Below are 8,384 nucleotides of genomic sequence, written 5' to 3' on the forward strand. Positions count from 1 at the left end.
CAAGAGCAAACACATTCAAAAGCTAGCAGAAGGCAAGAAATAACTAAGATCAGAGCAGAACTGAAGGAGATAGAGACACAAAAAACCCTCCAAAATATCAATGAATCCAGGAGTTGGTTTTTTGAAAAGCTCAACAAAATTGACAGACCGCTAGCAAGACTAATAAAGAAGAAAAGAGAGAGTAATGCCCTTCTTTCTTCTTTGATCTTTGTTGGTTTAAAGTCTGTTTTATCAGACTAGGATTGCAACCCCTGCTTTTTTTTTTCTTTCCATCTGCTTGGTAAAAATTCCTCCATCCCTTTATTTTGAGCTTATGTGTGTCTGTGCATGTGAGATGAGTCTCCTTAATACAATACACCGAAGGGTCTTGACTCTATCCAATTTGCCAGTCAGTGTCTTTTAATTATGTCATTTAGCCCATTTACATATAAGGTCAATATTGCTATGTGTGAATTTGATCTTGTCATTATGATGCTGGCTGGTTATTTTGCCTGTTAGTTGATGCAGTTTCTTCACAGCATCAACGGTCTTTACAATTTGGTGTTTTTGCAGTGGCTGGTACCAGTTTTTCCTCTCCATATTTAGTGCTTCCCTTAGGAGCTCTTGTAAGGTAGCCTGGTCGTGACAAAATCTCTCAGCATTTGCTTGTCTATAATTTTCTCCTTCACTTATGAAGCTTAGTTTGGCTGGATATGAAATTCTGGGCTGAAAATTCTTTCATTTAAGAATGTTGAATATTGGTCCCCACTCTCTTCTGGCTTATAGGGTTTGTGCCGAGAGATCCACTGTTTGCCTGATGGGCTTCCCTTTGTGGGTAACCCGACCTTTCTCTCTGGCTGCCCTTAACATTTTTTTCCTTCATTTCAACCTTGGTGAATCTGACGATTATGTGTCTTAGGGTTGCTCTTCTCAAAGAGTATCTTTGTGGTATTTTCTGTGTTTCCTGAATGTGAATGTTGGCCTGTCTTGCTAGGTTGGGGAAGTTCTCCTGGATGATATCCTGAAGAGTGTTTTCCAACTTGGTTCCATTCTCCCCGTCACTTTCAGGTACACCAATCAAACGTAGGTTTGGTCTTTTCACAGAGTCCTATATTTCTTGGAGGCTTTGTTTGTTCTGTTTCATTTTTTTTCTCTAATCTTGTCTTCACGCTTTCTTTCATTAAGTTGATATTCAATCTCTGATATCCTTTCTTCTGCTTGATCAATTCAGCTATAGATACTTGTGTATGCTTCACAGAGTTCTCATGCTGTGTTTTTCAGTTCCATTAGGTTATTTACATTCTTCTCTAAACTGGTTATTCTAGTTAGCAATTCCTCTAACCTTTTTTCAAAGTTCTTAGCTTCCTTGCCTTGGGTTGGAACATCCTCCTTTAGCTCAGAGGAGTTTGTTATTACCCACCTTCTGTAGCCTAATTCTGTCAATTTGTTCAAACTCACTCTCTGTCCAGTTTTGTTCCTTTGCTGGCAAGTTGTGATCCTTTGGAGAAGAAAAGGCATTCTGGTTTTTTGGAATTTTCAGGCTTTTTGTGCTTTTTCCTCCTCTTTGTGGATTTATTTACCTTTGGTCTTTGATGTTGGTGACCTTCAGATGGGGTTTCTGTGTGGATATCCTTTTTGTTAATGTTGATGCTATTCCTTTCTGTTTGTTAGTTTTCCTTCTAAGAGTCAGGTCCCTCTGCTGCAGGTCTGCTGGAGTTTGCTGGAGGTTCACTCTAGACTGTGTTTGCCTGGGTATCACCAGCGGAGGCTGCAGAACAGCAAAAATTGCTGCCTGTTTCTTCCTCTGGAAGCTTCATCCAAGAGGGGCACCTGCCAGATGCCAGTCAGAGCTCTCCTGTATGAGGTGTCTGTCGACCCCTGCTGGGAGGTGTCTCTCAGTCAGGAGGCATGGGGGTCAGGAACCCACTTGAGGAGGCAGTCTGTCCCTCAGCAGAGCTCGAGCGCTGTGCTGGGCGATCCACTGTTCTCTTCAGAGCCAGCGGGCAGGAATGTTTAAGTCTGCTGAAACTGTGCCTACAGCCATGCCTTTCCCAGGTGCTCTGTCCCAGGGAGATGGGTGTTTTATCTATAAGTCCCTGACTGGGGCTGCTGCCTTTCTTTCAGAGATGCCCTGCCCAGAGAGGAGGAATCTAGAGAGTCAGTCTGGCTACAGCGGCTTTGCTGAGCTATAGTGGGCCCTGCCCAGTTTAAACTTCCCGGTGGCTTTGTTTACAATGTGAGGGGAAAACCACCTACTCAAGCCTCAGTAATGGTGGACGCCCAAGGTCGAGCATCCCAGGTCGACTTCAGACTGCTGTGCTGGCAGCGAGAATTTCAAGCCAGTGGATCTTAGCTTGCTGGGTTCCACAAGGATGGGATCTGCTGAGCTAGACCACTTGGCTCCCTGGCTTCAGTCCCCTTTCCAGGGGAGTGAACGGTTCTGTGTCGCTGGTATTCCAGTGCCACGGGCCTATGAAAAAACACTTCTGCAGCTAGCTAGCTCAGTGTCTGTCTAAATGGCCACCCAGATTTGTGCTTGAAACCCTGGGCCCTGGTGTTGTAGGCACCCTAGGGAATCTTCTGGTCTGTGGGTTGCGAAGACTGTGGGAAAAACCTAGTATCTGGGCCAGAGTGCACCATACCTCACGGCACAGTCCCTCATGGCTTCCCTTGGCCAGGGGAGGGAGTTCTGCCATCCCTTGTGCTTCCAGGTGATGTGCCATCCCACCTTGCTTTGGCTCGCCCTCTGTGGGCAGCACACACTGTCTAACCAGCCCCAGTGAGATGAGACAGGTACCTTAGTTGGAAATGCAAAAAGCACCCGTCTTCTGTGTTGATCTTGCTGGGAACTGCAGACCAGAGCTGTTCCTATTCAGCCATCTTGCCAGCCACCTATCCTTCCACTTTTGATTTCTGGTTTGATTTCACTGTGATCAGAGAACACAATGTATATGATTTCAGTGATTTTAAATTGATTGTGGTTTATGACCTAGCATATGGTCTATCTTGGTATATATTCTGTGGATACTTGAAAAGAATGTGTATTCTGCTGTTAGGTGGAGTGTTCCCTAAATGTCAATTAGATCCTGTTGATTGGTGGTGGTATTGTAGAGTACCCTTGTTAGTTTTCTGTTTACTTGCTCTATCAGTTGTTGAGATGGGAATGCTTTTCAAATTCCACTTTGGTTTATCTATAGTGCTTCTGAGTATATCTCTTTATGTAGCTTTTTAAATGATTAGTTTTACACTATTAAGACTTTTTTTTTGAGATGAGTCACATTCTGTCTCCCAGGCTAGAGTGCAGTGGCATGATCTTGGCTCATTGCAACCTCTGTCTCCCAGGTTCAAGTGATTCTCCTGCCTCAGCCTCCCGAGTAGCTGGGATTACAGGCGTGTGCCACTACACCTGGCTATTTTTTTTGTATTTTTAGTAGAGACAGAGCTTTGCCATGTTGGCCAGGCTGGTCTCGAACTCCTGACCTCAGGTGATCCACCCACCTTGGCCTCCCAAAATGCTGGGATTACAGGAGTGAGCCACCGCGCCTGGCCACACTATTAAAACTTCTACTGGTGTTATCATTTTTCCATTTGAGGGAAACGTGGAAATTTTAGCTCCTTATAAAAGAGCTAAAATTTAACCTCCTCCATTTATAAATATCCTAAATATTTTCTTTGCATACTTTTAGAACCACTCCGTGTTAAAATTTATTTTTTTAAATTAAATTATTATTATTATTATTATTGTTGTTGTAGAAATGGGGTCTCACTATGTTCTCCAGGCTGGTCTTGATCTGCTGGGCTCAAGTGATCTTCCCACCCTGGCCTCCCAAAATTCTGGGATTACAGGTGTGAGCCATTGTGCCTGGTCTTGGTGTTAAATTTTTGCTTCAATTATCTATTATAACTTACAAAAGGCAGAGGAAAATGAATATTTACTCTATTTATCTGTATTTTTGTTTATTGTGTTTTTTATTCTTTCCTTTCAAGATTCCATCTTTTATTGATTTCTTCCTGTTTAGAGAACCTCCTTTCACCATTCTTTTTGGGTAGATCAGCTAATGATAAGTTGTCTTCATTTTCTTTTATCTGAGAAAGTCTCAAGTTTCTCCTTATTTATTTATTTAGAGATGGAATTTCGCTTTTGTTGCCCAGGCTGGAGTGCAATGGTGTGATCTCAGCTCACTGCAACCTCTGCCTCCTGGGTTGAAGCAATTCTCCTGCCTCAGCCTCCTGAGTAGCTTGGATTGCAGCTGCCCACCACCAAGTCCGGCTAATTTTTATATTTTTTACTAGAGATGGGGTTTCACCATGTTGGTCAGACTGGTCTCAAACTCCCGACCTCAAGTGATCTACCCAACTTGGCCTCCCAAGGTGCTGGGATTACAGGCATGAGCCACCGTGCCTGGCTGAACTTCCCTTAATTGTTGAGGGATATTTTGACTAGATATAGGATTTTAGGCTGGCTGACAGTTATTTTATTTCAGCATGCAAAAAATTCCCTGCCACTTCCTTCTTGTATTTTCTGATGAGAAATATGCTGTTGTTCAAATTGTTTTTTTCCCTATTGGTAAGGTGTTATGTCTCTCTTGCTGCTTTCAAGATTTTTCTTTATCTTTAGTGTTAAGAAGTTTGACTATGATGTGTCTCAGTGTGGATTTCTTTGTGTTTATCCTGTGTGAGGGTAACTCAGTTTGCCAAATATGAAGAGTTTTCAGCCATTATTTCTTTGAGTACTTTTTCCAGCCCTGTCCTCTTCCTCTTCGCCTGAGACTCTGAAAACACAAATGGTAGATCTGTTGTTATAGTCCCATAGGACTATTCTTTTTTTTTTTAATTGCTGTTGTTCAGATTAAGTAACTGCTATTGCTCAATTTTCCAGTTCACTGATTCTTTCCTCTGTCCCATCTATTCTGCTAAACAGAGTGTTTTTGTTGTTGTTGTTGTTTTCTGAGATGGAGTCTTGCTCTGTCGCCCAGGCTGGAGTGCAGTGGTGTGATCTCGGCTCACTGTAGCCTCCGCCTCCCGGGTTCAAGCAATTCTCCTGCCTCAGCCTCCTGAGTAGCCGGGACTACAGGCATGCACCACCACGCCTGGCTAATTTTTGTATTTTTAGTAGAGATGGGGTTTCACCATGTTGGTCAGGATGGTCTCAATCTCCTGACCTCATGATCCACCCACCTCGACCTCCCAAAGTGCTGGGATTACAGGCATGAGTCACCATGCCTGCAGTTTTTAATTGTAGTTATTGTACTTTCACTTATAAAATTTCCATTTGGCTCTTTTTTATACCTTCTATTTCTTCACTCAAACTTTCAATTTCTTTGCAGAGACTATTTTCTTCATTTGTTTCAAGCATGTTTCTAATTGTTCATTGAAGCAGTTTTATGAGGATGATTTAAAATCTTTGCCAGATAATTCTAATATCCCTGTCATCTTGGTGTTGGCATCTATTGATTATCTTTTTCATTCAGTTTGAGATCTCCCTGTTTCTTGGTATAGTGAATTATTTTCAATTAAAACCAGAAAATTTGGGGTATTCTGTTATTAGATTCTGGATTTTATTTACGCTTTTTGTTTTAGCTGGTTTCTTCTGACACTGTCTTGGCAGGGCAAGGAGGGTATGCAGGTCATCTCCTCTATCTACAGCCAGGTAGGGGTAGAAATCCAGGTTTCCCACTCTTCCTCCATCGACACTTTGGGGTGGGGTGCTCTTCATTACTGCTGGATGGGGTTGGGAGTTCCATCTCCCCACTAGGCCTCCACTGGTACCTCCCTGACTGGGAGGAATAAGAATGTCTTATTACCATTCTCTGTGTGGCCTTCGGTGAAAACAGGGGTAGGGGTGTGTGTGGTCTCAATAACTGGTTTTGTAATCTTGCTTGAATTTATTTTGAAAACTTATTTTGATTTTAAGTATGTATAAAATGCCAGACACATAAAGAATAAATAAGTAGTTTTATATTTATATATTTAAGTGAGTTAAAATGAAAATGTTTTGTTTAAAAGGGTTTCCTACTTGATGCAGGTTTGAGAAACACCCACATGGGTGAATGCATGGCCGCATACTCACATCATTGTCCCTGGAATTGTTCATACTTCCCTCCAGGTTCTTCCACCTACATGAAAAGACAGAAGGAGCTGGGCCCCTGACACTATGGAACATCATGCCAGCCTGACCCTGATGCTCTGTATTTAAGGCTCTTGTTAGTTTCCTATTGCTGCTGTGATACATTGCCACAAATTTATTGGCTTAAAACAATATCAATTTATTCTGTTCCCATTATGGAGGTCAGAGTCCAAAATCAGTTTCACTGGGGTGAAATCCAGGTATCTGGTTTCTTTTGGAGGCTCTAGGAGAGAATCTGTTTTCTTGCCTTCATCAGCTTTTAGAAGCTTTCTGCTTTCTTTGGCTTGTGGTCTCTTCCTTCATCTTCAAAGCCAGCAGTGTAGCATCTTCTAATCCCTCTCTTACTCTGTCCTCTACTTATCTCATCACACCCTGCTTTCTCCCTCATATAAGGACCCTTGTAACTACACTGGACTCATCCAGATAGTGCAGAATAATCTCATTTCGAGATCCTTCACTTCATCCCGTCTACAAAGACCTTTTTGCGGCATAAGTTATACTCACAGGTTCTAGGGAGTTAAGATGTGGACATCATTGGGAGGGCCTTATTCAGCCTACCACAAGGGGGTGCTGTTACTCGCAGCTAAATCAAATTCTGAATGATTGACCTTCCACCAGAACGTCAGCTCCGCCACAACAGGGAGTTCTGTCTGGTTTGTTCACCAGTGTATTCTCAGTCTCCTGCTATTGTAGTCATGGGTGCATTTTCATGGCTGTCACCCTCGCGAAGGAGGTAACTTCAAAAAGATCTGGAGATAGAGCACTCCAGGCAGAGGAAACAGCCTGTTCAAGCACTCAAGCCAGAGAACACTTTTTATTTATAGGAATAATACTCAATATGTCATTTTACTGTGACAGAACAACTAATTTTATCTCAGCTTTTATAAACCATCAAGCTGCTGAGATACTGGACCCCTTTGAAACTCACTGTCTCTTTTGCTAAGCACAATCTGGTTCTATATCTTCTTTTCTGACTCTAACATTGAGAAAATTTTCAGTTACTATCAAACCAACATAAAAACATTATACAAGAAATATATGTATAAACATCATTCATGATTCAAAGATTATTCCCTTTGGCAGCTTGGAAAGGTTAAAAATGTAAACTCTGGAGTTATACTGTTTTATGTTCACACCTGGGCTTTGCCACTCAATAACTGTGATTTTGGGCTATTACTTAGACCTTCTGTGCCTTTGTTTCTTCATCTGTAAAATGAAGATAACAATAGTCTACCTCACACAGCTGCGAGAGTTAGATGAATTAATCTAATATGCTTAGAAAGGATGCTGGCACATAGGGAATCCCCTCAATAACTGTTAATCATAATTCTTACTTTTCAATGTTCCTCCACATAATTTGTATTTAGTTGCAATTACAGGTACTCAAAACATTGTGTTCTACTTTAAAAAATATAATCTTGTTCATAAGTTTTATTTCCCGTCTCTTTTTCATTAACATAGATAATTTTATTTATTTATTTAATTTAGAGACAGGTTCTTGCTCTGTTGCCCAGGTTGGAGTGCAGTGGCATGATCTCAGCTTACTGCAGCCTTGCCCTCCTGGGCTCAAGCAATCCTCCTACCTCAGCCTCCCGAGTAGCTAGGACTACAGGCGAGCACCACCAAGCCTGGCTAATATTTGTATTCTTAGTAGAGATGGAGTTTTGCCATGTTGTCCAGGCTGGTCTTGAACTCCAGAGCTCAAAAGATCCACCCGCCTCTGCCTCCCAAAGTGCTGGGATTACAGGCGTGAGCCAACGTGCCTGGCCAACATAGGTAATTTTAAATGACAGCGTAACATTCCATACTGTTAATATATATTTACTTAAACATTTCCCTATTATTGGACATTTAATTATTTTATTATAAATGATGATCTTATAAATACACTTTGCATATCATGCTTTTTATTTCTTTTGAATTATTTATTTAGCATCTCTTCCCAGAAATATGATTATTGATTCTGTGTCCAACATTTGAAACTCCTTCCTTCTATGCAATAGTTCTAAAGAAGCAACTACTTTCAGTACATGATAGAAAGAGAAGCAGACATATCACAGGATCACAATGAAGTCATCTTCATGTAGGAACAGACTCTCTATAGAAGACTGATAAGGTCTGCATTATCATCATTGTTGTCATCATTTATTCATCAACAAATGTATTAATTATCTGTGATGGGCCAGGTTCCTTTTCAGTAGGAAGAAGGTTACAAAATAAAACCAGTGACTTGCACAAAAGAATGCAAGAAGCTGGCCGGGCATGCTGGCTCATGCCT

This window comes from Colobus angolensis, unplaced genomic scaffold, assembly GCF_000951035.1.
Source record: "Colobus angolensis palliatus isolate OR3802 unplaced genomic scaffold, Cang.pa_1.0 Scaffold71, whole genome shotgun sequence".
Classification (NCBI taxonomy): domain Eukaryota; kingdom Metazoa; phylum Chordata; class Mammalia; order Primates; family Cercopithecidae; genus Colobus; species Colobus angolensis.